Source organism: Moschus berezovskii, chromosome 17 (genome assembly GCF_049115385.1).
Source record: "Moschus berezovskii isolate FMDL1 chromosome 17, NW_MosBer_1.0, whole genome shotgun sequence".
Taxonomy (NCBI): domain Eukaryota; kingdom Metazoa; phylum Chordata; class Mammalia; order Artiodactyla; family Moschidae; genus Moschus; species Moschus berezovskii.
Genome location: NC_142476.1, coordinates 79724022 through 79743644, shown reverse-complemented (window position 1 = coordinate 79743644; position 19623 = coordinate 79724022). Strand labels below are relative to the sequence as shown.

At 39.5% G+C, this 19623-nt stretch overlaps 1 long non-coding RNA gene and 1 pseudogene across 1 annotated transcript in view; one reads left to right on the top strand and one right to left on the bottom strand.

Moving 5' to 3' along the window:
- The window catches only part of LOC148775196 (uncharacterized), a 27854-nt gene extending 8231 nt beyond the window's left edge, over positions 1-19623 (top strand). The window contains exons 2-4 of the long non-coding RNA XR_016039651.1: positions 6940-7075; positions 12375-12420; positions 19424-19623. This is a non-coding gene — a long non-coding RNA (uncharacterized LOC148775196). The remainder of the gene's footprint in view (positions 1-6939; positions 7076-12374; positions 12421-19423) is intronic.
- Positions 9290-11992, bottom strand: LOC129550997 (BCL2/adenovirus E1B 19 kDa protein-interacting protein 3 pseudogene; annotated as a pseudogene).

The following is a 19623-nucleotide window of genomic DNA, read 5'->3' as shown; positions in this document are numbered from 1 at the left end:
AATTGAAAACTGGTTAATAATGGGAGAGGTTAAGCAGTTATCCTACATTTCTTATTAACTCTACCAGGGGTAATCAGACAGTCAGTGAAAGGAAGTATTTCTTTATTAAAAATTCTAACAAACAAGTAAAAGTGAAATAATACCATTAAAATATAAGTTTTTTAAAACATCAACAAATTATTAGATAAGGTGTTAAATTACAATGGTTGCTACAATCTCAGAAGGAGACAAGCAGACATCCTGTGCTTCCAATAGTTGTGACATATTCTACTTAAAGTAGAGATCAAATCTGAGTTTGACCCAGTCTCTGGAATCAGCTGCCAACCTGCAGGCATGAGAGCTAAACTCTAAGGAAAAGAAAGGATGTGAAATAAGCGGGTGGAGGTGTGGGTAGGACTGTCTCTTTCATTCAACCGTTCAGTTCAGTCGCTCAGTCATTTCCACCTCTTTGCAACCCCATGAATAACAGCACGCCAGGCCTCCCTATCCATCACCAACTCCCGGAGTTCACTCAAACTCACCTCCATCGAGTCGGTGATGCCATCCAGCCATCTCATTCTCTGTCGTCCCCTTCTCCTCCTACCCCCAATCCCTCCCAGCATCAGAGTCTTTTCCAGTGAGTCAACTCGTTGCATGAGGTGGCCAATGTATTGGAGTTTCAGCTTTAGCATCAGTCCTTCCAGTGAACACACAGGACTGATCTCCTTGCAGTCCAAGGGACTCTCAAGAGTCTTCTTCAGCACCACAGTTCAAAAGCATCAATTCTTTGGCGATTAGCTTTCTTCACAGTCCAACTCTCACATCCATACGTGACCATTGGAAAAACCATAGCCTTGACTAGATGAACCTTGGTTGGCAAAGTAATGTCTCTGCTTTTTAATATGCTGTCTTGGTTGGTCATAACTTGCTTTCCAAGAAGTAAGCTTCTTTTAATTTCATGGCTGCAATCACCGTCTGCAGTGATTTTGGAGCCCAAAAGAATAAAGTCTGACACTGTTTCCACTGTTTCCCCATCTATTTCCCATGAAGTGATGAGACCAGATGCCATGATCTTTGTTTTCTGAATGTTGAGCTTTAAGCTAACTTTTTCACTCTCCTCTTTCACTTTCATCAAGAGGCTTTTGAGTTCATCTTCACTTTCTGCCATAAGGGTGGTGTCATCTGCATATCTGAGGTTATTGATATTTCTCCCAACAATCTTGATTCCAGCTTGTGCTTCTTCCAGCCCAGCATTCCTCATGATGTACTCTGCATATAAGTTAAATAAACAGGGTGACAATATACAGCCTTGATGTACTCCTTTTCCTATTTGGAACCAGTCTGTTGTTCCATGTCCAGTTCTAACTGTTGCTTCCTGACCTGCATATAGGTTCCTCAAGAGGTAGGTCAGGTGGTCTGGTATCCCATCTCTTTCAGAATTTTCCACAGTTGATTTTGATCCACACAGTCAAAGGCTTTGGCATAGTCAATGAAGCAGAAATAGATGTTTTTCTGGAATTCTCTTGCTTTTTCCATGATCCAGCAGATGTTGGCAATTTGATTTCTGCTTCTTCAAGCTTTTCTAAAACCATCTTGAACATCTGGAAGTTCATGGTTCACGTATTGCTAAAGCCTGGCTTGGAGAATTTTGAGCATGACTTTAGTAGCGTGTGAGATGAGTGCAATTGTGTGGTAGTTTGAGCATTCTTTGACATTGCCTTTGAGATTGGAATGAAGACTGACCTTTTCCAGTTCTGTGGCCACTGCTGAATTTTCCAAATTTGTTGGCATATTGAGTGCAGCACTTTCACAGCATCATCTTTCAGGATTTGAAACAGCTCAACTGGCATTCTGTCACCTCCACTAGCTTTGTTCATAGTGGTGCTTTCTAAGGCCCACTTGACTTCACATTCCAAGATGTCTGGCTCTAGTTGAGTGATCACACCATCGTGATTATCTTGGTCATGAAGATCTTTTTTGTACAGTTCTTCTGTGTATTCTTGCCACCTCTTCTTAATATCTTCTGCTTCTGTTAGGTCCATACCATTTTGTCCTTTATCGAGCCCATCTTTGCATGAAATGGTCCCTTGGTATCTCTCATTTTCTTGAAGAGATCTCTTGTCTTTCTTATTCTGTTATTTTCCTCTATTTCTTTGCATTGATCACTGAGGAAGGCTTTCTTATCTCTCCTTGCTATTCTTTGGAACTCTGAATTCAGATCCTTATATCTTCCTTTTCTCCTTTGCTTTTTGCTTCTCTTCTTTTCACAGCTATTTGTAAGGCCTCCTCAGACAGCCTTTTTGCTTTTCTGCATTTCTTTTCCATGGGGATGGTCTTGGTCCTTGTCTCCTGTACAATGTCACGAACCTCTGTCCAGAGTTCATCAGGCACTCTATCAAATCTAGTCCCTTAAATCTATTTCTTACTTCCACAGTATAATCATAAGGGATTTGATTTAGGTCATATCTGAATGGTATAGTGGTTTGCCCTACTTTCTTCACTTTAATTCTGAATTTGGCAATAAGGAGTTCATGATCTGAGCCACAGTCAGCTCCTGGTCTTGTTTTTGTTAACTGTATAGAGCTTCTCCATCTTTGGCTGCAAAGAATGTAATCAATCTGATTTCGGTTTGACCATCTGGTGATGTCCCTGTGTAGAGTCTTCTCTTGTGTTGTTGGAAGAGGGTGTTTGCTATGACCAGTGCGTTCTCTTGGCAAAACTCTGTTAGCCTTTGCTCTGCTTCATTCCATGCTCCAAGGCCAAATTTGCCTGTTACTCCAGGTGTTTCTTGACTTCCTACTTTTGCATTCCAGTCCCCTATAATGAAAAGGACATCTTTTTAGGGTGCTAGTTCTAAAAGGTCTTGTAGGTCTTCATAGAACCGTTCAACGTCAACTTCTTCAGCGTTACTGGTTGGGGCATAGGCCTGGATTACTGTAATATTGAATGGTTTGCCTTGGAAATGAACAGAGATCATTCTGTCGTCCAAGTGGCGGCAGTTATGCGGGAGCAGGAGGGCCGACAGGAGCTGCTCCACTTCAAGGTCGTGAGGGGCGGCGGTGAGGAGATACCTCTCGTCCAAGGTAAGAGAAACCCAAATAAGACGGTAGGTATTGTGAGAGGGCATTTGAGGGCAGACACACTGAAATCACAATCACAGAAAACTAGTCGATCTGATCACATGGACTACAGCCTTGTCTAACTCAGTGAAACTAAGCCATGCCATGTGAGGCCACCCAAGATGGGCGGGTCATGGTGGAGAGGTCTGACAGAATGTGGTCCACTGGAGAAGGGAATGGCAAACCACTTCAGTGTACTTGCCTTGAGAACCCCATGAACAGTATGAAAAGGCAAAATGATAGGATACTGAATTAGGAACTCCCCAGGTCGGTAGGTGCCCAATATGCTACTGGAGATCAGTGGAGAAATTACTCCAGAAAGAATAAGGGATGGAGCCAAAGCAGAAACAATACCCAGTTGTGGATGTGGCTGGCAATAGAAGCAAGGTCCGATACTGTAAAGAGCAAATTTGCACAGGAACCTGGAATGTTAGGTCCATGAATTAAGGCAAATTGGAAGTGGTCAAACAGGAGATGGCAAGAGTGAACGTAGACATTCTAGGAATCAGTGAACTAAAATGGACTGGAATGGGTGAATTTAACTCAGATGACCATTATATCTGGAGAAGGCAATGGCAAGCCACTCCAGTACTCTTGCCTAGAAAATCCCATGGATGGATGAGCCTGGTAGGCTGCAGTCCGTGGGGTCGCTAGGGGTTGGACACGACTGAGAGACTTCACTTTCACTTTTCACTTTCACAAATTGGAGAAGGAAATGGCAACCCACTCCAGTGTTCTTGCCTGGAGAATCCCAGGGACGGGGGAGCCTGGTGGGCTTCCATCTATGGGGTCACACAGAGTCAGACACGACTGAAGTGACTTAGCAGCAGCAGCAGCAGCAGCAGCAGCAGCAGACCATTATATCTACTACTGTGGGCAGGAATCCCTTAGAAGAAATGGAGTAGCCATCATGGTCAACAAAAGAGTCAGAAATGCAGTACTTGGATGCAATCTCATTCAACCGTACACCAAATGAAAAATACAAAGCCGAATATGTCTTCTCAAATAAAGGACTAATTGCCCAGATAGTTCTACCTGAAAGTCTTTTTGATGTTATCAAGGAGACACCCATGTTTCACTACCAATCAGGTACTCAAAATCAAATACTACTGGTATTTTACTAGCCATTTTAAGAGCAAACTGTATCACAGCATGAGTTAAGGGAACTCTGAAAGAACTTACATTCCCCAGAACTAATCAAGTCTACCTTTCCATAATTCTCCCCAAACTACTCTCAATCAGAGCAGCTGGGTTATTTTTCAACCCAGCAACACAGTGTGACTACTGGCTCACACTAGATCTTCCCCAAGTCTATCTTTTTATCCTCATTTGAAAATCAAAATATTATTACTGCTACTTATAATCATAAAACAAAATTAGCTGAAAACAAATTCCTTGACTGCCTCTAATGCAAAAGGGAAAAATTGCAAACATTCCTAACATATCCACAGTGAAAATCTTACATTGGGTTTATTGGGTAAACACAGAACCGCAGCAAAGCACACAGGATTTTCAACATTTGTGTTATTCCACATAAGAGGATGCCTGCCATGGGGTTCCACCTGCAGTGCAGGAGCCACAGGAGACACGTTTGATTCCTGGGTCTAGAAGATCCTCTGGAGAAGGAAATGGCAACCTACTCCAGTACTTCTGCCTAGGAAATCCCAAAGACAGAGGAGCCTGGTGGGCTATAGTCCATGAGGTCACAAAGAGTTGGACACAACAAGTGACTAAACACACACACACACACAAACTAGATATTTCACAGAAGTGTTCTAAAAGTGAAGTCTCTCTTAAATCACTCAAAATATGTATAGGGAAAGGAGGATAGATGGCATCTGTGTGTCAATGGGAAAAGCTTAGTTGCGGAAATGCCAGAGTTCACTTCTCTTCCACTGAGCTAACTCACAACTGCTATGCTAAATTATTTCTGAGCTAGAAGAAGAAGAAGAGGAAATGACCCCTGAGGCCATCCTGGATTGTCTCTACTTATTCCCTTTTAACCTGAAGAGTTCCCATAATAGAGCTTTACATACTTGCTGTTTAGTCACTAAGTTGAGTCTGACTCTTTGCAACCCCATGGACTATAGCCCACCAGACTCCTCTGTCCATGGAATTTTCCAGGCAAGAATATTGGAATGGGTTGCCATTTCCTGTTCCAGGGGATCTTCCCCACCCAGGCATCAAACCCCATCTCTTGCATCTCCTGCATTAGCAGGTGGGTTCTTTGCCCCCCACTTCCATACAAAATAAAAGGCTTCACTCAGCTTCATATGAACCCTATCCACCTTTTCAGTCTTTTCTTCTCACTTTCAACCTTCTGTTCTTTTAACCCCCTGCTGTACAGCATTCTAGCCATTCTTACAATGGATCCTGATATTTTCCAAAACCTAGTCTTTCTGCTGTCAGTAAAAATATTCAAAGACTTTGAAAAGGGGAAAAGAATTACTGAGTAACTTGTCCAGTTACCCCTTTGGAATTATCTTCCCTTCTCATTATCTTTGAGGTATTTGACAGTTCCATTAATTGTTGAACACTGATAGTAACACCCATGCTTCTGTTTCACATAAATGCAGGTTAGCCCAGTGGAGATGCCTTTCATTACTGCCCTATGATATTGATGAATTTTGTATCTGTGTGGAAATCATTTTAGCATTCCTGATAACCAATATGTGTGTGCCTTGAATTCTTTTTTGAGCCACCAATAATATCTTCCTTATTCCTTCACTAATTGCTGAGTTAAATGAAATGTTGCTGCTGCTAAGTCACTTCAGTCGTGTCCGACTCTGTGTGACCCCATAGATGGCAGCCCACCAGGCTCCCCCATCCCTGGGATTCTCCAGGCAAGGACACTGGAGTGTGTTGCCATTTCCTTCTCCAATGTGTGAAAGTGAAAAGTGAAAGTGAAGTCGCTCAGTCATGTCTGACTTGTAGTGACCCCATGGACTGCAGCCTACCAGGCTTCTCCATCCATGGGATCTTCTACGCAAGAGTACTGGAGTGGCTTGCCATTGTATTAGGTACAGAGAAGTCCAATGGATGGGGTGTTCAATTTTGCCCAGTTAAGTTGTCAGTGGTTTTGAAGGACAGCAAATCCAACATTTCAGCTTAATATTTAAAGATTAACCACAGTTTTCGAAAGGAATAGAGGATGGAGCCATTTAGAAAGAAGGGGCCAGTTATTTTATTAAAAGATATTTTTAACAGGTAAACTCATGACTCATACAAATGTAAAGCAAATATTAGTACGTATCTACATAAGTGGTCCTTCAAAACCACTGACAACTTAACTGGGCAAAATTGAACACCCCATCCATTGGACTTCTCTGTACCTAATACATAATTTCATGATAAGAATTGCAAGATTCCATTGCTCATTTTTTTTTTTCCATTGCTCATTTTGTCACCTGTTTTTTCTTTCTACTTGATTCTAAGAAAACTTTCTTATTCATTGTTGTAAATGTAGCACACAGCTTTCTGCCAGCAACACATTGAGATTTTATTACATACTGTAATAAAAAAGGGAGAAAAGGACACAAAGCAAACGTATATTGAAAAGAATTATTAAAATGTTAACACTCTTGGAACCACTACTCAGGTGAAAAAATCATATTTTGCCAGCCACCTGGAAGCTGCATCCATGTGTCTGACCATGATTACAAGTTCTCTGTCTCCCCATGAGTAGTAACTATTACCCTGAATTTCATACTGATCACTTCATTTTTTTTAGTTTTATAACCCAGCATACTTTGATATTTGTCTTTTCCCTTTTTAAGTTTAATATGAGTTTTAAGGCTCTTTTACTATGTCCCTCACCAATCTTCTTCTTCCCTTAATTTAGCTATTAAAATACTGGGATGCAGTTTCTCCCATCATCTGGACCTTGATGACTGCACATTCATGGTGCAGTGCAAGAAACAAGTTCCTCCGCTTCTGAATGATACTTGCAAGTATGATAAATACTTCAGGAATTAAAGGTATAACTGTCAATATCTATGGTCAAAGCTACACACATTATAATTGTATGCTAAATTACCTCCTACTATATCCAAGGACTTGCCAAAATGAGAATTTAGAGTTTTATATGCTGACTGAAGTTATTTTTATTTCCCTTTCATATTGCAATGTATTTTAATTTTATGTCATTGTCAAATATAAAGCTTAATTCAATAAATTCAAAAGGATTAAAGAACTTGCCTTTATAAATTAATATAATCAAAGCTGTGGATGAATGCAACCCATAATTGAGAGAATCAAGAATGAGAAAAATGAGAGTGAACATGACTTGTTCACTGTCAGCACATTACTGGCAGAGTTGAAACTGAGATCTGGTTTTTATAACTCTCAGACCTTCCCCAGGCTCATCTGTAAGTGGCTAAAAGCTTTGGGCTGGGAAAATGCTCTGCTCATGTTCTATGTATAGCATCCCTCTCTTTGGTTGTGACTTGACTCCTACAAGGTCCCTTTTCCTCTCCCACAAAGGCTTTAACCTTCAAGTGAATAAAAGCTACCATTAGTCTGCCTCTCTTCCAGGCTCTAGTCCCAGGACAATTCTCTGCTTTATTATTGTGCAGTTCAATGATGTCCTTCCCCACCTGCTGTCCTGTAAAGTCTTCTTTTCTAATGCTTAATTGCTAGTTTTGCTAAGACTCAAATAATATATTGAAGTTTTAAAATTTGGTCAGGAGTTTACTTTTTTAGTAAGCTGTTTAATTTGGAAGGATTATAGATTCATAGAAGTGTTACAAAAATAATAAGGGAGTTGCCATATATTCTTCCCTTATTTTCTGCCACTATTAACTTCTTATATAATCCTGGTGCATTTGTCAAAACTAATAACACAAGCGTTAATTTCGGTGAATTCCCAGAAGTTGTGTGGAGGCTAGCATGACGGCAAAAAGTTCCTGGGAACTGCAAACTTAGGGAGACACCACATTTTATAGACTTTCCTTCCAGTAACCCCACTGTGTTTTTATGGTGAAAGTCCAAGAAAATCCCCCTCTTGTCTTTGGCAGGGGGAAGAAAACATTAACCATTATCCAACATGATCAGTGCTTTTTCCATATCAAAGACCTAATTTCTGGTAGAAAAGATTTTGCCAAATCCATTCTTAAACTTTATCCAGATGAAGGAACAAAACTCACTTCAGCCTTCTTATCTCACTTAAGGGGTGGAAAAACATAGGTGTCTAGGAACAAGGCTTTAAGGAAGTATATTTGGTAATGCTGCAGCCAGGGAAAGGTGTAGGGGCCTGAATGCAAAGAACACTGGAAAAACACTTGTGAAGGTCCAACCTCCAAGACACAGGCATATCAAACGATTGAGACTTAATTAGAAGAGTATAGAATGTCTCCTCCTCCACTTACCACCACACCAACACAGCTCCCGGCTTGGGTAGAATAAAAGTGCATTATAACAGAAAGAAATAAAATATAGACTCTATGAACAGGGATACTTAGGGAAGTCCGAAGTCAAGGGAGGAGATCAAAACAAGGACATTGGAAAAACTTCAATTAGAATATCCTATTGTCTCCCTGTATGAGACTTTCTCCTATACAGAAGAAAAGCTTTTGGTGGGCAGGGACCACATTGCACCATCTTGGCATGTTCTGCATTGGTAATGAATAGGTTGTTAGCAAGGTTTTTAGAGTGAAGAACTGGGTAAACAAGACAAGCTTGTGTTCACATTATGGAAATATATATGGGACTGACAATAAATCCAGAGACTTAAAATCTTGATTTTTAATACATTTATTATTTTATTGAAAATATCAACTCACAAACGTTGTATTTCTCCTAATTCACATCGTTTCCATTTTCTATAGATGAGTGGCTAAATCAGGGCGGCCAGTAATGATTAAGTATATATTATAGTTGTAGGCATCTCTGTTGGAAATTTCCACATAATTTTGTTTTTAACTTTCATGAACATTTCATGCTGAGTCCTGGAGTGTTTTACTGTTTTTGTAATGAAATTCCTTCCCAACCCTGCATGGTCCATATTCACTCATAACACTCTTTCTTTGTGTTTCTTACTTTTATTTTACTGAATTAGGAATGCAGCATTTACAAAAAAAAAAAAAAGACACAAATGGTGCAGCCACCCAAGGACCAAGATGGTAGCTTCTTCAGTTTTGCAAACCTCAGTATAAATTCCCCCTAATTGAAAAAGCCGGATTCCGGTTCTTTTATCAAAAGGTGCTGGCAGCTGTTGTCAGGAGCCTTCAGATAGAGATCCCCCACCCCACTGCCAGCACAAGAGAGAGAGAAAAGACGGGAGAAAAACTTCTAGAAACTGCAGAGAAAACGCCTCCTGTTGAGTGGGGTCATGCGCTGCGGGTGTCTGAGAAGGAACTGGGCAGAGTGGGGAAGGGATGTTTTCTGGTCAACTTGACAAATCCCGTACCAGGTATGAGTTTTTTCTTCAAGATTCTTTCTGTGCCTTTTCTTCTCTCCATTATAATCTTCCTCCGACTGAAAGCTTTTTTTTTCGTCAATACTCTGTGGGCCTATTTCGGAAGCTGCGGTGTTATCTTTGGGGGTGGGTATGGTGGGGGCGGTCTGTGAGCGAGTTGGGTGGTCACAGCGAGAACTCCTGGGGCTGCTCCGTCCAGATTCACGCTGGGCATCCAGCAGTATTTCTTCCAAGTCACCATTAGAAACAGAAACCGACTCTGGAACACAGAGGCGTCCCCACTATTGTTGAAGTGTAATTCCACCCAAAAGCCACACAGGCTCGCCTCGTGGAGTACGGTAGGTCACCCTCTGAGACACGGAGCCCAGGAGTCGGGTTCGGCGTCTGGGTTGACGTGGGGTCAGTGTACGTCCGGGTCGACGTCGGTGTCAGTGGATGCTCTGTGTCAGGAGTGGGAGCGCCGGGCGCCGAGGCTGCAGACCCGAGTCACCACACAAGTGCTCTTTTTCTGGAGGTAGGGCCAGCCACTGTTTGGGTGATGTGTTTACATTTCCTCTGTGGTCTTGTCTGAACAAGCTGATGTTTATCAGTGAACGACCTCTGACTCTGAGTTTCCTTCCAGATAACTATCTCCTCATTTTTAGGAAATGTGTGAAAGAAATGACCTTTGAGAAACAGCCTCAATGAACGCTTTCTTTGGTCATAGTTTTACTGTGCTCGTTGAACCGGGCAGCATTCACACCCATATTTCCTGAGCATTGGTCAAAAAAGGTGGTCTGCTTGACTTATTTTGTTAAATACTAGAATATAAATGCTAAATGAGTTATGGGTAGTCCTGGTCGAAAAGTTGAAGACAACTCATAATAAACAAAATACCTACCTTTGTATGGGGGAGGGTGGTGGGAGAGATAGAGAAACACTGTCTTCAGAAACCCAGTTGAACACATTATTGACCAGAGATGTATTAGTATGTGTTTTGTTACCCAAACATTATTGAGTAGAGACATTTAAGTATCACCTACATAACAAATCACTGGCCATAGGTGTTACTTTGTGGAAAAATCCCTGCGTCAATAATTAGTTAAGATATTGCTTATTGGGTTCCTAATGAAAGCAGGAGACCCTCAAATTCTCGGTGACTAGGTTTTATCCTTAGGGCAGAAATAAAACTCCGTATAACATGTAAATTATGTATCTTATATTTTAAATCACTTTTTCATAATGTGTTTCAGTCTGGTTCACGTGAAGCTCATAAACATGATTTAAATATCAAAATGTAACATTTTCTTTCCAACTTTGTCCAAGTTCAAGAAACTGAGAAATAGTATTTCAAGTGACTTTAGTGTTTGGGTCACTGGAAAGTTAGGTTTTTGAACACGGATGGTACATCAGCCTTTTGTTATGACCGTATGAAATATTCTCTCAGGCCCTCTTGATGCTTTTGGCACTTTTTCTGTAAGCATCAGGCAAACTTGGGCTCTTAAGCACCTTATTTGCCTTGAGGCTGAGAAAGATGTGTTCTTGACGGAAGACACGGGGAGGAAGTGCCCTGGTTTTGAGCACATCAACTAGACTCCTGGTTTATTGTCAGTCTCTTAAGTTTGATTGTAGAAGTCCAGCTTTTAGAGCCCAATTGACTGGGACTGTACTGTCAGACTTGGGCTCCTGACAAAATGGCTGTCGGACCTGGGATTGAAGTTACCCTGTCATCTTAAGAGGCTCTGTCAGAGTGACCCACTCACCTCCCTCTGAGCTGGTTCTTTCTTTTTTTCAAAAGAGGGGGGTTCTTTTGTGTTTTTTCTTTGTTGGTTAATCCATTGAGAGATAAATTCAAATATAGATCAAATGACTGGCCATTTCTAACCTTGAGTCTGTGGATTTTTTTTTAATCTTAAAAATTATTGAAGCGTAGTTGATTTCCAATATTGTATTTGTTTCAGGTGTACAGCAAAGTGGAAGAGTTGTACGTCTATATATATCCACTCTTTTTTTAGGTTCTTTCTCCATTTGCCCATTAGGGAGTATTGAATAGAGTTCCCTGTGCTATACATCGCGATCTTACAAGTTATCTATTTTATATATAGCAACGTGTATATATTAGTCCCAGTCTTCCAGTTTATACCTTCACTGCTTATACCCTGGTAACCATAAGTTTGTTTTCTATATCCATGGCTGGATCTTTTTAATAGCAGAATTATAGTTGCTTAGAGCTTACACAGCCTTTTCTGGAATAAATTGTTCATTTCCATTCTAACTTTATTCCACCCTCCCAGGAGTTTCTTCACCCACAGAGTCCCCAGATCTCCTTTGGGTTACTCACACTTGCCCATGAATCATGTGGTCTCATTAGTTGCTCTGCCCACCTCTGCAGAGTCAACAGAGTGATGAGCAAAGTAGAGACCATGTAGTCCCTAAGTGGCCTAGATTGAACCCACCACTGTTTGTCAGCTTCATGTGCTGGTCGAGATTTCTGCCTCATTCCTATTGGCACAAATGTTCTTTTCTGAGGAAAAGCAGGAATCCCTTCCCATTATATCATGTTTAGCTCCACAACAAAAGTCATTTTGCTTCAGCAGTTATATTGGGAAAGGGTTAACCTAATTCATTGTTATTTCACTTGAATCTTGTGTTCATGAAAATTTACATATTTGCCAGGTGCATATGCCTTAGCAAACTCAGTTTCCTGTTGATTCTGTACCAAATTACCACAGACTTAGTGGCTTAAAACAACACAAATTTATTATCTTATGGTTCTGGACGTTGGAAGTCCAAGATATGTCTCACTGGGCTAAAATTAGTCAATAGGGTCATGTTCCTTTCTGGAAGCTCTAGGAGTAAATTCATTTTCCTACTTTTTCCAGCTTCGAGAAGCTGCTTATGACCTCCTCCAAAGCCTGCAATGTCTGGGTGAGTTTTTCTCCCATGGCATCACTTTGTTGTCACTAAGTTGTGTCTGACTCTTTGTGACTCTGTGGACTGCAGCATGGCAGGCTTTCCTGTTCTTCACTACCCACACTGAAGTTTGCTCATGTTGATGTCTGTTGAGTTGTTGATGCTATCTAACCATCTCATCCTCTACCACCCTCTTGTTTTGGCATCACTTTAACACTGATACTTCTGTTTCCCTCTTCCATGTTTAAGGGAGCTTGTGATTACATTGGTTCCACCTGGATAATCCATATTAATCTCCCTATTTTAAGTCAGTTGCTTTTTAATTTTAATTCCTTCTGCTATAATTCCTCTTTGCTTTGTATAATATATCCACAAGTTCTGGAGAACAGGGCCTGGATATCTTTGAAAGGTCATTCTGCTAACCACACATATATTCATTACAACTAAAGACTGGGAAACAGAATAAGGGTAAAATTCAATCATTCTGATAGTTGAGAGTTTGGTTTGATGACAATATTTAATTTTAAAGATAAATGTTATTTGAGTCCACATATATTTAATTGTTCAAATAGTTTTCTTCTGTGGTCTCTCCAACTGATACCTAAATTTTAGAGTTTATATCTCTAATGAAAATGTAAATGTGGAAAGGAAAATTCTTTGGACTCCACAATACATTCATGTCTTTCACCTTCTCACTTCTGGTACAAAGGTGGTTCTTTCAAAATAATGATATAGTATTTTCTAAGTCCCAGTCCAAATGAATGATAAATACTGTGAAATTGGAAATATAAATACTTTTCCCATTAGTAGCAAACCTTCCAGTGTTTTTCAAGTACTTTGAACACAAAGTTTTTTTTTTTTTTTTTCTTGTGATATCAGTATAATTTTACACTAAGGCAGTTGTGATATTTTCAGCAGTTGTGGATTGAGAAATACCATAACAAAGTCTATTATGGCTTTACTAATGTTTTAAGATAAGTATGCACATTATTTATGGTGACACACGTATTTTACTGACAGTGGAGCATATATGTGTATGATATTCTGTGTATTTATTTTATATACACTGTTCATGCATGTGTGCTAAGTTGCTTCACTTGTGTCCGACTCTTTGTGACCCTATGGACTCTAGCCCACCAGGCTCCCCATCCACGGGATTCTCCAGGGAAGAATACTGAAGTAGGTTGCTACACCCTTCTCCAGAGGATCTTCCCGACCCAGGTATTTTGAACCTGTGTCTCAAATGTCTCCGGCATTGGCAGACTGGTTCTTTACCACTAGCGCCACCTGGGAAGCCCAAAGTGTTAGTCACTCAATTGTGTCTGACTGTGACCCCATGCATTGTAGCCCACCAGGCTCCTCTGTCCATGGACTTCTCCAGGCAAGAATACTGGAATGGGTAGGTGTGCGTTTCTCCAGGGGATCTTTCTGACCCACGGAATCTGCATTTCAGGCAGATTCTTTACCGTCTGAGCTACCAGGGAAGCCCCATACACTGTTCACAGGCCCCTTATAATAACTCTGCAATTCAGAAATCTGGTTAAACCCAGATGGCAAGCTGCTTACTAAAAGTCAAAAACCTCTCAAATCTGTCTTCTTAGTCTTCATCAACAGCAAAAAATTTAATTCAGTTATTTTAGAGTACTGCAGAATACAGTTGCTTCACTTTGTCATTTTTGACAGTTAAAAAAAATGAAGAACCTGGAATCTACGAAGAAAAAGTGTTGGAAATTCTGAAATAGAAATGTGCAAATAAATTGATTTTTCATCCCTATCTCTAGTAGTTGCCTAGTATAAAACATGTAATTTAAAATCATTTAATTTACAGAATTAAGATATGCTTATTAAATACTACTTGATAATTTAACCTGCAGTCTCTCAGAACAAATTCTAAAAACTCTTGAGCCAGATGCATATTCAAATTTAACTTCTGACTTAAGACTTTAAGAAGCAGGATGCTTATTTATGATAAACCCCAGTTCCATACAAGTGAAGACTATCTTGTAGGCTTTGCAATAATATTAAACTCTCTACCTCCAACCAGTCCATTCTAAAGGAGATCAATCCTGGGTGTTCACTGGAAGGACTGGTGCCAAAGCTGAAACTCCAATACTTTGGCCACCTCATGCGACGAGTTGACTCACTGGAAAAGACTCTAATGCTGGGAAAGGTTGGGGGCGGGAGGAGATGGGGACGACAGAGAATGAGATGGCTGGATGGCATCACCGACTCGATGGACATGGGTTTGGGTGAACTCTGGGAGTTGGTGATGGACAGGGAGGCCTGGAGTGCTGTGATTCATGGGGTCGCAGAGAGTCGGACACGACTGAGCGACTGAACTGAACTGAACTGAAAACCTGAAGTACATTGTTTCACTGAGTGATTGTCTGTGCTTGAGAGAGCTCGCTGTGTTTTATGGAACAATAATTTGAAAATACTTTTAGAAAGATAAAAAGAAAACATTTAATGAGATACATAAATACTATGTACTATAATATTTATTAGAAAAAATAATTAAAACTTTAAACAATAAATTAAAAAATTTCCTATTGGCTTATTGATAATTATTAAAACAGAATAATGTGGAAAATAGATCATGTACCTAAAATAATTGCTTAAATGAGATTGTGGAAAATTTAGCTTAGTAAATTGAAAAAGTCAATTTAAAATTATATAGTTTGGCTAACAAATCTTTTCACCTTTTCTCATTCATTTTACTAGATAATGTTTTTAGAAGCTTTATCTCTCAGTTAAGATTTGGTTAAGGACTCCTAAATTTTTAAATAGTTCCTCAGGTTTACTTAGATGATGTATTTAAACTTGTTATTAATGGAATGTATGTTGGATGTTTACTGCAAGCTTTTCTGTTCAGATGACTGTGGTATAAATTTACTCTTAAAATAACTCTTGATCCAGATTTAAGATTATCAGGAACCCAGCAATGCAGAAATGACATTAACAATTTATAATTCCATGATAGTTAAAATTTTCTCAAATCTGATGGAGAGGAGGGATTATATGCCAGTAAAAGACATTGGCATATTTCCATTGCTAAGGGCTAAAGACACAGAACATTTACACGTTAAATGGGGCATAAATTTTAGTTTATGTGCCCATTATAGCCACTGTTGACAGGAAACAGGATGCACACAGTGTGAAACATGACTTGCAGAGTCACTTGAGGCTGGTTCTCTGAAATTTACTGAGTCCACTCTCGTTAACAGCCTGTGTAAGTAGGAGCCTGCACAAAGTATTTTGGTTTTATTTACATAGCTAAACAATGTATTAAGAATTGATCATTTATCATTCAAGTTTTATGAATAACCATTGAATCTTTTCTTAAGAATATAAATCTATAAAAATTGGTGATACCTAGCCTGAACATATTATTTTTCCATGAGGTATTAAATAAATTTTTAAAGTAAATTTCTGGCACATAAGGAAATCTACATTGGTAAGTTAGAAATCATATGATATTTAGGAATGCTGTGATGGGAATATTTTATTGCTGTTGCTTTTGTAAATTTACTGTTTGAGAGAGACTTTTAAGTTCTTCCTTTGAAAGCTAGATTTAGACAAGAGCATAGATTAGTTTAGATTATATATCAAGGTCTCTAACAAAACAACAAATCGTGTTTTCTAGTTGTTAGATGTGACTATTTGATATTTAATTCTAAAGAAGCAATGATGGATAGTTGAAAAGAACATAGTATAGTTTCAATCCGTCCTGGGCTCACGCATTGTGAGCTGTGTTACCTTCAGGTTGCTTTGCCTTACTCTGCTTCAGTTTGCTCATTTTATAAATGATGATAATAGTAGCACGTACTACAAGAGGTTGTCTTGAGGATTAAATGGGTTAATATGCATAAAGCACTTAAAACATTGCCTGACATCTTCTGTTTTTGAAAAAGGTGTTTACATATTTATTATTATGCACCGGGCACTGCGCTGGAGTCTGGAAGAGGAGTGAAGTCTGGGCCCTGTTCTCTGAGAGCTCACACTGCAGGGTGGGAGGAGGGGCTACCCAGATCAGCTCCGTGTCACATGTTCAGATTCTGTGTGAGATCCATGCCAGTTGCTATGGCATAAGCTTGACTGTGGGTTTCTTAAGCAGAATATCTGAGCTGCTTCTTGAAACTAAGAAATTGTCCAAGTGAAGGAGCTGGGGAAGGGCATTTCATGTAGAAAATAGCTTGAAAGCAGACACAGAAGGGTGGGATAAAATTATGCAGTGAACGTCTAGTAATTCTATTTAAGAAAGCTTAATCACAGGGCCTATCTATACCTCTGGATGTCCCTCGCTCCCCCTGCCGCTGCCTTGGTTTATTCAAAGGGAATCAAATGTTTTTATATTGGTCATAGGCCCTGCAGACCAGCACAGTACTTTCCACTTATCTTAAGCATACCTGGGAAGAAGGACGTGGGAACAGGTATTTTACTTGAGAAATGATCCCAGGAAGCACAAATGAAAAAGTACTGAAAAAGAAACAGAAAGAAGTGCAAATGAGGTGTGTGTTAATAAGTGGGTTTCCATTTTGGGAATTGAGGGCTCAATCCTATTGGTGATCCTCTGAAAAGACATGTAGAACATATTTCTGAATCATTCCAGGGGAAAATGGAGAGATGGGTGTTTATTTATCCACTTTCACCCCTGCACATACACCATTAGCTGAAGGGTTTATTTTGAAGCATTTAGTCAGCAAGCTCTTGTGGGGCTGGATTTAGCTCTCATGAAGAGGAGAGCGATGCAGTGTTTAGAGTAGAATGGTATCAGCACACCAAGAACTGTCTTCTGCAGCTGCAGGTGAGTTCAGGGGGAGACTCAGAAGTTAGGAAGGAGGGACCAGCTGAGGGCACACAGTCAGGTGAGCCGTCAGCCCTCTGTGGCCCCTGGTAAGAAGAGTGAGGCAGAGGCTGACAGGAGACTTGAGATAAAGATTAAGTAGGGAGAGGAGCATCATTGAGCATCTCACAGACCATGTGATGCTGGCAATTTGTCTTTTATTATTAAGTTCTTTAAAATGGATTTCATAGAATGTGAAGTATTTCAATTTGCATTTTGGGTTGTTGTCTTAGATTGTAAACATTATCCTAAACTGGAAAATAACATAAATGTATCTTGTTTGTTGAACATGGTTTAAAATGTGTCTTGCCCACGAGTGGAGATTTGAGATTTAGCGGAAAAAAAAAAAAGAATTAGATTCTGTATTATAATTTAATTCAAACTAATTAAATTATAAAACTATTAAATTATTTGAATATGTTTTAAGTTGGTGAAAAAGTAAGTAAATTGCAGTATTTTAAATAGTATAGAGTAAAATTTATGTATTTTTACACATTTACAGAATTCTATCAATCTCTCTCATGATGTCACGTATTGGGTCAGAATGTAAAAATGCTCCACCATATTAAAGAATGTTATGCATAGTAACTGATGAATGCAAGCAATTTGCCTTTTAAGTTTTATTATGACCATATACCAATTTATTTTTTTCCAGCTTTATTGAAATATAATTGACATATTGTGTAAGATTTACAACATGTTAATTAAATAAGAGTGGCGCTATCACTTCAAGATACTGATTTCATTTTCTTTGGCTCTGTACCTAGAAGTGGGATTACTAGATCATAACCATGTGCTATTTTAGATACAAGTTTTAGGATCAAAGAGATGTATAATATTCATGCTAGGTATATTCCTATTTGTCCCCACTCAGTGGGCATACTCAAAGAAGTGAGTGATAGAGGTTTAATTGCTTATTTCTGGGTAGTATAGCATCAGTTACAGAGTTTAATATTGACTTATGTTAACAACTTTGTAGAACTAATGAATAATTGCATTCACAGTGATTGTTAAACAAAAGAATAATTTGCAGAGTATGATCAAGTTACTTTACTGTTTCAAATTTCTACTGATAATCCCTTTTATATTATATTGTGACTATTTCATGAAAGTTCTAATATTGCTTTGTGATTTTAAATGCAAATTCTTTGACAGAGATCACTCTCTCTGTATTTCCCATCAGCAGTTTTTAACATTCACATAGGTGTATAGAGCAGTCTTTGGGACTCTGTGGGAGAGGGTGAAGGTGGGATGATTTGGGAGAATGGCATTGTAGCATGTATATTATCATATGTGAAATGAATCACCAGTCCAGGTTCAACGCATGATACAGGATGCTTGGGGCTGGTGCATGGTGATGACCTGGAGGGAGGATATGGGGAAGAGGGAGGTGGGAGGGGGGGTTCAAGAAAGGGAACACATGTACACCCGGGGAGGATTCATGTCAATGTATGGCAAAACCAACCAATATATTAATGTAAGGTAATTTGCCTCCAATAAAATAAAATCATGCACATTAACCACATTGAATAATTTTGTAAGATGGAGTTAATTTTCCTGGCAACTTCACACATAAATCCAGTAGAATAAGGCTAAATTTACCACATTGATGGTATAGTGTGAGCATAGCTGCCTTGCAAGCATTTGACTTGGGTTCAACTCCCACCCAATCAGCTGGCCAACATTTGGGCTTCCCTGGTGGCTGAGCTGGTAAAGAATCTGCGTGTAATGTGGGAGACCTGGGTTCAATCTCTGGGTAGGGGAGATCCCCTGGAGAAGGGAACAGCTACCTGCTCCAGTATTCTGGCCTGGAGAATTTCACGGGCTACAGTCCATGGAGTCGCAAAGAGTAGGACATGACTAAACGACTTTCACAATATATTTAGCTATATCAGAATGGATATATATTTGATTACGTTAAGTTTAATGTCTAAAATAGCAGCTCTTGAATTCCTAGAAAAAATGTTAGTCCACTTAAATGTGCATGTGGAGTACATGTACACGTATTGTTTTTGGAGTATTTGTTAATATGTATATCTGCAGAGAGATACATAGAGATACTTAGCCAAAGATACTTCACTTTTTGGCTGTTTCTCACAGTTTAAAAAATCCTAACTAGGTACTATTTTCACTGATTAATTGTTGAGAGCCAACTAAATGTTATACTTTGTCCAGGAAAGATGTACATTTTCGAAATTCCCATGATATGGACGAAGAAGCTGCTGAATCTGCCAACCCAGAGACACTCCACGTTGCTGACATGTAGAATGGAGAACTGCCAGAATGTCAGGACCCAGGTAGCTTAGTACGGTCCTTAATGTCATTTTTACGGGAAGGAAAAGAAACTTCCTTATAAAGATTCTTCTTTCAGCAGT